General features: G+C 37.9%; 1 pseudogene; it reads right to left on the bottom strand.

The window, feature by feature from the left end:
* Window positions 1-9,569: 9,569 nt before the first annotated feature.
* LOC118619262 lies at window positions 9,570-10,247 on the bottom strand (annotated as a pseudogene).
* Window positions 10,248-10,730: the final 483 nt, after the last annotated feature.

The raw sequence follows: 10,730 nt of genomic DNA, 5'->3' as shown, positions 1-10,730 counted from the left end.
GTTCAGTCAATAATATTGCACAGCTCACAGGTAAGAGAAATATTAAAGGGATAGTATTTGCTAAAGCAATGTTTTGCAACTGCAGGTTGTGACCTATGAGTAGATTGTGAAATCAGTTTGGTAGGTTTAAAATCCAGCATATATTAGAGAAAGAGGAGACTAGAAAATATGTGTAGCACATACAGAAAATATAAGTATTGCCTTATGAAACATTTCAGTTATATAAGTGTGTGTGTACTGGTTTCTGATATGAAATATATCCTTAATTGAAGTCACAGCAAAAACAAATTAGAAAAACATTGTCTCCAAGTGTATTCCTCGGGAAAATGAGTCCTTTAAATCTTAAGACAATGTAGGAGGTTTAAATGTTAAAAGATAACTGGGACATATTGAACATTTGAAGTTTATTTGAACAAAAATCTATTGAGATAGGGTAACACCGGAAGTGGTTAAGAGCTCTCATTGGACAGGGGCCAGGGGAAGACATACTGAGAAAATGTGGAAGCAAAGAAATGAAATTGATTGGCTATAGCTTAAAGCCTAGGTGGCTGTAATTGATTGTCCTTAGGTTTTGATTTCTTAACATTCAGGCATTTACAAACTGAGATTTGGTTTGCTTAGTAGGCCCACAAGGATTAGAGTCACCTAACAGCCTCCTTGTTTAATTTATTTAACAATGTTCAAATATATTTGGCAGAGTCTGAGAACCAATTTGCCTTTTGGAGGTTCAAAACTCATATAGTACATTAAAAACCCTGTAAAGTCTTGCAGTGGAAAAATCTGTTTAACCAAACATTTCCAAAGAATGATTGCAGAACTTTTTTTTTTTTTTGTCTTCCAGAGATAGCATCTACGAACATCCTCCAGCGCCGGTGTTGGAAGAAGCACGTCTGTCAGCAGCATGGCCTCTGATTTGTGCTGGTGAGTTGTCATCTCTGAGAGTGCTAACTCCTGTCCCTGAGTTTGCTCTACTTCAGTCTAATCCAAAGAGGGGACTGTGGTGTGCACAGGGAGAGAAGTCAGGCCACTGAGTAAGGAAACAGCGTAAAGCAATTGTTCAGTCTCAGTCTGATACCCAGGATCAAATTGCTGCACCAGGCCTTGCTTCTTCTGATCACTTACCCAAATCCCAGCATTTCTTCCAGGTCTGTAGCTAAAATCTCTTTTCAAACTTCCTCCAATCCAGCCATGCTAAAGTAACTAACCTGGGGCCAGAGTGTGAGACCCCAGGGCCTTCCCTTGACAATTCCTTCTACAGCTCCATTAAGTATTACATAAGGAGCTCTGAATTAAGAGTCTTAACATCTGGGAAGGACTTGGTAACTAAGTAAACTGAGATACTGTAATGCTGGGTAAGTTACTTAACTCTTGTGTGGCTCCAGTTACCATATCTAAAATAAGGAAGCTGGACAGATTTTGGAGATCCCACCCTGCATCAGTATTTGGGTCTTTAAACTGGTGTTCTTAATTTTTAAAGTAATCCTGAAAATTTTCCCCTCCAGATTTTTTTTTCCTTCCTCTTTTCTTAACTTACTTTCCAAGGTTTTTGAGGTTCTGCTCTTTGCCAAGCATCATATCAACTGCTGGCAAGATGATGGTGAACAAATAATTCTTACATCCTGTCCCTAGAAATCACCTGCTTAGACAAAATGGTGATTCCAAACTCTGTCTGATCTCGGCCCAAGAGCATTTTGATAAGGGCAGTCTTTTACCTGATCACTATCATTATTACCGAAAACATTTCACTTCACAGAAACATCTACTCTGCTCAAAAAATAAATATGTGATTCACATTTATATTAAAAAATAAATAGATAATGCCAGTTTCCTGTTTGGGATGCTTCCATAATGAATAGTCCCTTTTGTCCCCTTTGAGAAGAACCATGATATCAATAAGTGCTGTCCCCATACAACAACAGCTGGCCAACATCCATATTATATTCATGCTTTGAAAAAGTCCTCTCTGGTGGAATTCTCTGTCCAGGCAAGAATCATTTCTGAGCAGCTGATAGACTGCTTTCAAAGTGAGTTAAATGAAAGTACTTACTGATGCTAATGCAATTATTCTGTACAAAGGGTAGAATATCCATGTTAAACCTAAATATCAAATATACTGAGAAGGTGGATACAAAATTAAATGTCCCATAAACCTTTAACCATATAGTCTGTAAGTTTTCTAAAAAAAAACAAAAAACAAACAAACAACCCCCCCCCCAAACAAACCACACACAAACAAAAACAGAAAAACAAACAAGTAAAACATGCTGGCTTTTTAATTAACAACATCCAGGCATATTTTTGGAGTGTTTTCTATATACATGGCAGTCACTGTCAAACTTGTTTTTTGTTTTTTAATTTCTATTTGTTAAGTGACCTTGAAAAAGTGTACTGTCCAGATGATGGAAGATAATAGTTGTATTGTACTTTGTACTGGTCAGATCACATCTGGAACATTGCGTTCAATTCTAAGCACTGCATTTTTAGAGGAACACAGACAAATGAAAGTATTCTCAGAGAAGTGAGGAAAAATGGAGCGGGAACTCAAAACCACGCAAAACGGAACTGCTAAAGAGGAGATGTATTTTTAGACCAGAGAAGAGCAGATTATAAAGGCACACAATAGCTAGGTAGCTCTCTTCAAATATGTAAAAATATGTAGTATCCTTATTATATATTGCTCTGGAAAGGAAAATGTAGACAAAATGTTGAAGTCATGTGGAGCCATGATTCAGCTCAACGCAAGGTGTAGATGAAGTCTTTGCTTCAGTACTACTTAATGACCAGAAGTAACCGAGCAGAGGCGAGACTACCATTTGGCTGGAATATTGTAGCTCTTCTTGCCTTTCAATTAATCTGAAACCCAGAATTTGATGAAAAATTAGGTCACATTGTATTATTCTACAATTCATTTGAAAACATTAGCTGGTGCAATTTGATACAGAACCGAAGTCTTTGTGGGTATCACGGTCCTCTCAGCTCTAAACCGGCCGCCAAGTTGTACCTGATGTCATTCATTGTTCTTATGTATATTTCCAAACATAAGTAGTATAAAATATCTCATATTATGACCTCAAGGACATAATTTGAAGACATGAATAAAGTTGCAGAACCTAAAATGTAGCCTTTCAGCTTTTCAAAAACTGAAATTTCAAGAGTATTTTCTTAAAATAGATTGAGCTCAACTTGCCCTGCAATTTTCTGGAAGAAAACCTGGTATCAATTGTCACAGAATCATCCCAGAAAGTGCTCTCTGATGTTCAGAAGTGGGATGAAAATCACATCCCGTGCGTGCAGCATCCTGTGTGTGGGTAGAGCGCCTCTATAAAGTGTCATTCATTGATGCGTTGCTCTGAGTGAGGGATGAGGGTGTGGGTGACAGGACAAAGCCAGTGAATACATGTAGGGTGAGGAGGAGGAGAAAGAAAATACATGATAGAGGACAGAGCTCTGCAAAAGCGAGGGAAGTACTGGCAGTGTCACTTGGAGCAGTGGCTACAGCATTCAACAGAGTAGCTCAGATTATGCGCACATGCATGCAAGGAGACTGTGGGAAGAGTCTCCAGAAGGCACTTTGATGGGTGACAGGAGAATTGCATAGTCTCAGATTTCAATCCGTTGGTGTTGAAGAATAGAGAAGCCTACAGAATCTGATGATGGTAAAAAACATTAATTTATATTTGAATACTATTCTATATTTTTCAAAGTTTGTTCACGTTATGAGACCAAATATAACATTGAAAAAAACTTTAAAATATTCTTGAAACGTTTGGAGTCCCAAACCTGCTTAATGACTGCCAAATTCTGGGTATCCAGTGTTTGTAAGGCCAGTGAATTTAGTGGGTATTAGTGATGATCTCTGCATTTTATTCTTGCAGTAACTAACACACAGATCATTTCCCATATTTCACATTGTGACTGAGCAGTTTGGAAGGTTAAAGTTGGTTTTGTGGTGTGTAATATTGTCCAGGGAGAAATTTGACACAATTGCTCATAAGCATGAACAGCAGGTCCAGGATGCACTTTATATGTTTATTCTGGTTTATGCTAATAAATCTTATTGTTTTAGGGCCTGTGCCAGTGAATCCTCAAACTACAGCAGAAATGTTGAGTACTATTTTTCAAATTAATTATTTTTCTACCTATGGTGTTTCTCAGAAAACATCAATTCAATTGGATCTCAAATACAACATTAAGAATTTGATTCAGATCCATTTAGGATTTATTGAGGAGAAAGTAAAAATACAAGCTATGACAGTATAAAGAGTCATGGCAACATAAGGAGCATAGCATGTAATAGATAAGACTGTGGAGTCGGAGCCTGACTGCCAGAGTTTAAATTCTAACTCTACCACTTACTACATTGGATGTTGTGGGTGAGTTAATTAATTTCTCTGTGCCTTGGTTTCCTTGATTGTGAGATAGAGATAATAATAGCATCTGCTTCTTGGAGTTATTGTGCATTTTCAATGAATTAATACATGAAGAATACTCTGAACAATGTCTAACCTTTGGTAAATGCTCGGTGAGTGCCTGGTATCATTTAGTCAAGAATTTCTACTTGGAGTTCTAAGAATTAAGTAAACATTTCCTTAACCTTACCAAATATTTTGAAGTAGCAAGAAAGAATTTTAGAACCTAGAACTTTTTAGAAATTATACTTTTACTGTTTCAAAATTTCAAACAAATGGACAAATGTAAACATAATATTTGGATATTTAAAATGAAAAAAACTTCATTTTTAAAAAATAAGAGAATTTAGGTATATGTAGATTAAGGGACTTACTGGAGATGGGAAGAGGAAGCCTATACTAAAGGATTTTGTTTTGTGATAACCTCTAAAGTATTGCTTAAATATGTAAACCATAATCTGCAAACAAAAATATATAAATATCCAGAGCCAACGTTGGATCACAGATACTATTAACACTTTTGTACCCTTGGTGTTTTTATAAACAGAGTGTTCAATGTAAAGTCAAAGCCCAGGATGAGTGTGCATGGGTGAGTTGACTCATCTTACCTTCTGGAAAATGTACTCATTTGCTTTTTTCTGCCAGTAACTTTAGAACAGTATTTATGCATAGGCAATGTAGAATGCTTACCTGGGGAAAGCAAACCATATAATTCAAGACAAATGACCACCTTTGGTCTGAATTATCTAAATGACTATGACTAAATTGGTTTGTTCTTTGTTATATTTTGTTTGCTTCCTTTTGGAAAAAGGAATCAGTAGGAAAAGTAGATGAAGAAAGAACAAAATTATCCATACAGTTGTCTCAATTTTCTACCCAGGGACAGTCAGTGTTGACCCTTAAAATAGATAATATGAAGCACTGTGTGTTTTGCCCCAAAATAAGAACCCTAGCTCCTGTCATTTTACCATTATAGTGTAAGTCCTATTTAAATTTTGTTTTAAAAATATTGACACTATTCAGATGTTTACTTTAAGCTAGTATCAGCCCAAACCCACATGGCAGTGTCACTACAGCCTGTCAGCAGACAGCAAGGCCAGCTCATCACTTTCTAAACGTTTGTCTAGGAAGAGAAAAGGGGCTCAGACATGAGATGTGAGAGAGGACTCAATGTTTTTTTTTTTTTTAGTCAACAGTATTTTATTTATTGAAAAAAAATTGTGGTTTAAGCCAGGTTTTATTTTTCAATTACAGTTGACATACAATATTATATTAGTTTCAGGTGTATATCCCAGTGATTACACATGTGCCCTGACCAGGAATCAAACCTCATGTCTTTATTCATTTGGATTCTTTTTTCTTTTTGCTGTTCTGATTGGGTGTTTTTGTTCTCCTATATTCCAAATTGATTATTTGATTTTTGGCTTTCTCTACTCTACTGTTAACTCCCTATAAATTATTCTTCATTTCAGTTAGTGTATCCTTCATTTCTGATTGGTTCCTTTTATGGTTTCCATGCCTATTTTTATGCCGTTGAAGTTCTCTCTAAGTTCAACTACTCTTCCCCTAAATTCATTGAGCATCCTTATAACCAGTTTTTGTTTTTTTTTTAAATCCTCACCTGAGGACATGCTTAGAGAGAGGAAGCAGGAAGTAAGACAGAAACATCAATGTGAGAAACATCGACTGACTGCCCTCCTTATGAACCCTAACCAGGGATAGAACCTGCAATCCAGGTAAGTATCCTGACCGGAAATTGAACCAACAACCTTTTAGTGCACAGGACAATGATCAATCAACTGAGCCACTCTGATGGGCTTGGTAGAGTGGCCTAATGTAGTAAGTGTCCCATAGAGTCCAGTGACATAGCCTCCCAGATCACCCAAGCTGGGCACTCCAGTTGTGCCCTTCTCCCCTCCACCCCCACACGTATACTCTCCTGTTGTAGTTGAGACTTGATTTCTCTTGGCACATTCATGGGAGATATTTATCCCCAGGCTGATTCACTGCAAGGACTGGTGTGACCACCAAACACTGACCACCATGGAGGATCAGCTGTGCAGGAGCCCACCCAACAGAGCAAGACTTACTTTAGTGGGCCCCTCTGGTGCCTGCTGAGTTCACCACTTGAGTGTGTCACTGTGGAGGAGGTTCATCCATATTGTAGCATGTATCAGTATTTAATTTCTTGTTATTGACAGATACATTTCAATACCCATTCATCATTCAGTTAACAGATGAATCATGAACATAATCAACAGTGAAACAGTGAATGTTTTCCTACAGTTCAGGACCAAGTAAAGGACATTCTTTTTGATGACTTTATTCAATCTTGTAATGAAGGTCTTTCTCATCACAATAAGTAAAGAAAAATAAAGCATAAAAATCAGAAAGGATTAATGCTATACTATTTGCAGGTGATGTGATTTTTAAAAAATGCTAGAAAAACAATGGTTAGAAATAATGAATAAACTTAGAAGGCCATAAAGTAAAAGGTCAGTATACAAATGTCAATTATTTTTTTATATGCTAGTAGCAAACAACTGGACATTGAAAAAAAAAAGAAAAAAGATCCAATTTACAACAAAACACTAAATACCTAGGAATAAATTTAACAAAAGATATGCAATACCTCCTCACTGGAAGGTATAGGATATTGCTGAGATAAAGCAAAGACCTAAATAAATTGTGAAATTTACCATGCTTATGGATTAGAATAGTCAATTTTGTTAAGATCTCAATTCTTCCAGATTGATCTACAGATGCAACACAACTTCAATCATCATTTTAGTGGGGTTAAATCAATGAGCTGAATCTAAGATTACTTTAAAAAATAATTTAGAGTAAGCAGCCCTGGCCGGTTTGGCTCAGCGGTTAGAGCGTCGGCCTGCGGTCCAGAGAGACCCGGGTTCGGTTCCCGATAAGGGCACGTACCTCGGTTGCAGTTTGTCCCCGGCGCTGGTCGGTCGTGCGGGTGGCAGCCACTCGATGTGCTCCTTTCACGTCGATGTTTCTCTCTCTCTCTCTGTTCCTCTCTCTCCCTCCCACTCTACCTGAACAAAAAATGTCCTCGGGTGAGGATTAAGAAAGAAAAAAAAAAAAAAAAAAAAAAGAATAGAGTAAGCAGAGTAAATTTTAAATGTTGTTAATTCAAGAAATATTTATTAATAGTTGCTACAAGATAAAGTAATTTTAAAAGAACAGCCTGGTCAGTGTGGCTCAGTGGTTAAGTGTTGACCCATGCACCAAGAGGTTGCCAATTCAGTTCCTGATCAGGGCACATGCCCAGGTTGTGGGCCCAATCCCCAGTGGGGGGCATGCAGGAAGCAACCAATTGATGTTCTCTCTCATCGATGTTTCTCTCTCTTCCTCTCCCTCTAAAATTAATGAAGAAAAAAAAAATTTTAAAGAACTGAAATGACCTGATTTCAAGACTTACTATAAAGCTGTAGTAATCAAATGGTGCAGTACTAGCACAAGGATACACATAAAACAGTGGGATACACATAAAACAGTGGGACAGAATAAAGAATCCAGAAATAGATCTTCAGATATGTGGCAAGTCGATTTTCTACAAAGGTTCTAAATACTCAAATGTATTGACATAAAGTAGTTCATTTTCTTATTATCCGTTTAATGTCTCCAGCACCTTTTTGTCTTCTTTTTCATGCCTGTATTTGTACCTTTTACCTTTTTTATTGTTAAATCTTCCAAAGGGTTAATTTTATTAAAATTTTCAAAGAAAAAAACATTTTGCTTTGTTCAATTATCTCTAGCTCAATTTCTTTGTAGTCAGAGACTATAGTCCGTATAATTATAATCTTTTACATTTAGTTAGTTTTTTTTTTTTTTATCCTCTTCTGAGGACATTTTTGCATTTATCTTCATATAGAGCAGGAGGGAGAGAGGGAAGAAGAGAGAGAGAAACATCAATGTGAGAGAGAGACACATCCACTGGTTGCCACCCACATGACCCCAGCCGGGCCGGGGACAAACTGCAACCAAGGTACATGCCCTTAGCGGGAACCAAACCCTGGTCTCTCTGGTCTGCAGGCTGACGCTCTAACCACTGAGAAACTGGCCAGGGCTAGTTTTAGCTTTATATATTATTATGCAAACTTTTATTATTTTATTTCTAAATTAATTAAATTTTGTTTTAATGAACATTTAACATGACATCTGCCATTTTAACAAAATTTTAAGTGTAGGTATAATGTTGTTGGTTTTTTAATCCTCACCAGAGGACATGCTTATTGATTTTGAGAGAGAGGGGAAAGAAGAGAGATAGAAAGAGCGAAACACTGATATGAGAGAGTGCATAGACCAACTGCCTTCTGCATATACCCTAACCTGGGACTGAATGCTTAACCTAGGCATATGTCCTAACTGGGAATTGAACCAACAACCTTCCTGTGTACAGGATGACGCTCCAACCGTGCCACATGGGCTAGGGTAATTTTTATTTTTATTGATTTCTTAGAGAAAGAGAGAGAGAGAAACATCGATTTGTTATTCCACTTATTTATGCATTCATTGGTTGATTCTTGTATGTACCGACAGGGTATTGAACCTACAACCTTGGCATATCTGGACAATGCTCTAACCAATTGAGCTACCAGGCTAGGGCCTATAGGTACAAGGTTGTACAGCAGACCTCTAGAGCATATTCATCTTGCTTAATGGACTTTTTGCCCATTGATTAGCAACTCCCCATTTCTTCCTCCTCATGACTCCTGGCAAGCACCATTCCACTTTTTGATTCTATAAATTTGACAATTTTAGTTACTTTATGTAAGTGAATCATGTAGTATTTGTCTTTCTGTGATTGACTTATTTCACCTAGCATAATGTCCTCAAGGTTCATCCATGTTGTTGCATATTGTATAATTTTATTTTTTTTAAATCCAATTTTTAAAAAGTTTATTATTTTAGAGAAAGGGAGGACAAGAGAGAGAGAGAGAGAGAGAGAGAGAGAGAGAGAGAGAGAGAGAGAGAGAGATTGAGAGAAAGAACATTGCTGTAAGAGAGAAACATTGATCAGTTGCCTCCCACATGCACCAGGATATCAAACCTAAAAGTTGGATATGTGCCCTGACTGGGAATCAAACCTGCCACCTTTTGGTGCACAGGACAACACTCCAACCAACTGAGCCATACTGGTCAGGGTTCCTTCTTTTTCCTCCTCGCCCCACCAAATACTGTTACTTTGCTACAACCTAGAAAAAAGTTAAAGGTATGCCTGGGACACCAAGCCGAGGAGTGCACATTGATAATGGGAACATACAAAGGCAGGTGTTAAGGGCCAGCAGCCCGGTCACCACTGCTCAGGCCAGAAAGCGGATGAAAGCCTCCATGACAAAGGCCTTGTAGATGCTGAGGAACATCATTAAGGAGGCCAGCCAGCTGAAAAGTGAGGTACAGGTCCTTGTGTGTTATCATCCACACTTGTGCAGATGAGATGATATAATGAACCCCAATGAAGTTATAGATGTTGCCTTCCCAGGTGGGAATGAAAGTGGCCAGGAACAACATCTTGCACAGATACATGAAGAGGTAGGTGACCTCAGCCAGGACACACTTCCAGAAGGCCTTGTACTGGGGCAGGCCACTGAGATTGTAGGTGATGAAGTATGGGAAGTAAGTCAGAGCAAAGCAGTTCCCAAAGTGAAACAAAGTCATCGCGCCAGCCTCTGGCCTGGCAAAGGCAGGTCTCTACCTTGTGTGCCTGGAGCCCTTGCCTCCACTGGGGCCATAATTTCCTTCTTTTTAAAGCTGAATCATATTCCATTGTATGTATATACCACATTTTCTTTATCCATTTCTCTGTTGATGAAAATTTAGATTGTTTCCACATCTCGGCTATTGAAAAGTGTTGTAATGAAATGGAAGTGTTAATATTTCTTCAAGATGCTGACTTGAAAGTCAAGATGCTGACTAGGAGTATTGGATTATGTGGTAATTCTTTATTATTATTATTTTTTAAATGTTTTTAGTAACTTCCATACTGCTTTTTCTAAATCCTCACCTGAGGATATGTTTTATTTAATTATTATTTTTTGGTAATCCTCATCTGAGGATATTTTTTTCATTGATTTTCAGAGTGGAAAGGAGGGAGGGAGAAAGAGAGAGAGAGAAAAAAAAACATTGATGTGAGAGACACACATTGATTGGTTGTCTCCTTCATGTGCCATGACTGGGGCTAGGGTTCAAACCTGCAACCCAGGTATATGCCCTTGGACCTGAGACCCTTTGGTTCATGGGCTGATGATCTATCCACTAAACCACACCAGCCAGGGCCCATGGATATGTTTTTATTGATTT

This window comes from Molossus molossus, unplaced genomic scaffold (genome assembly GCF_014108415.1).
Source record: "Molossus molossus isolate mMolMol1 unplaced genomic scaffold, mMolMol1.p scaffold_m16_p_6, whole genome shotgun sequence".
Lineage (NCBI taxonomy): Eukaryota > Metazoa > Chordata > Mammalia > Chiroptera > Molossidae > Molossus > Molossus molossus.
This window is presented reverse-complemented; position numbering and strand designations above follow the sequence as displayed.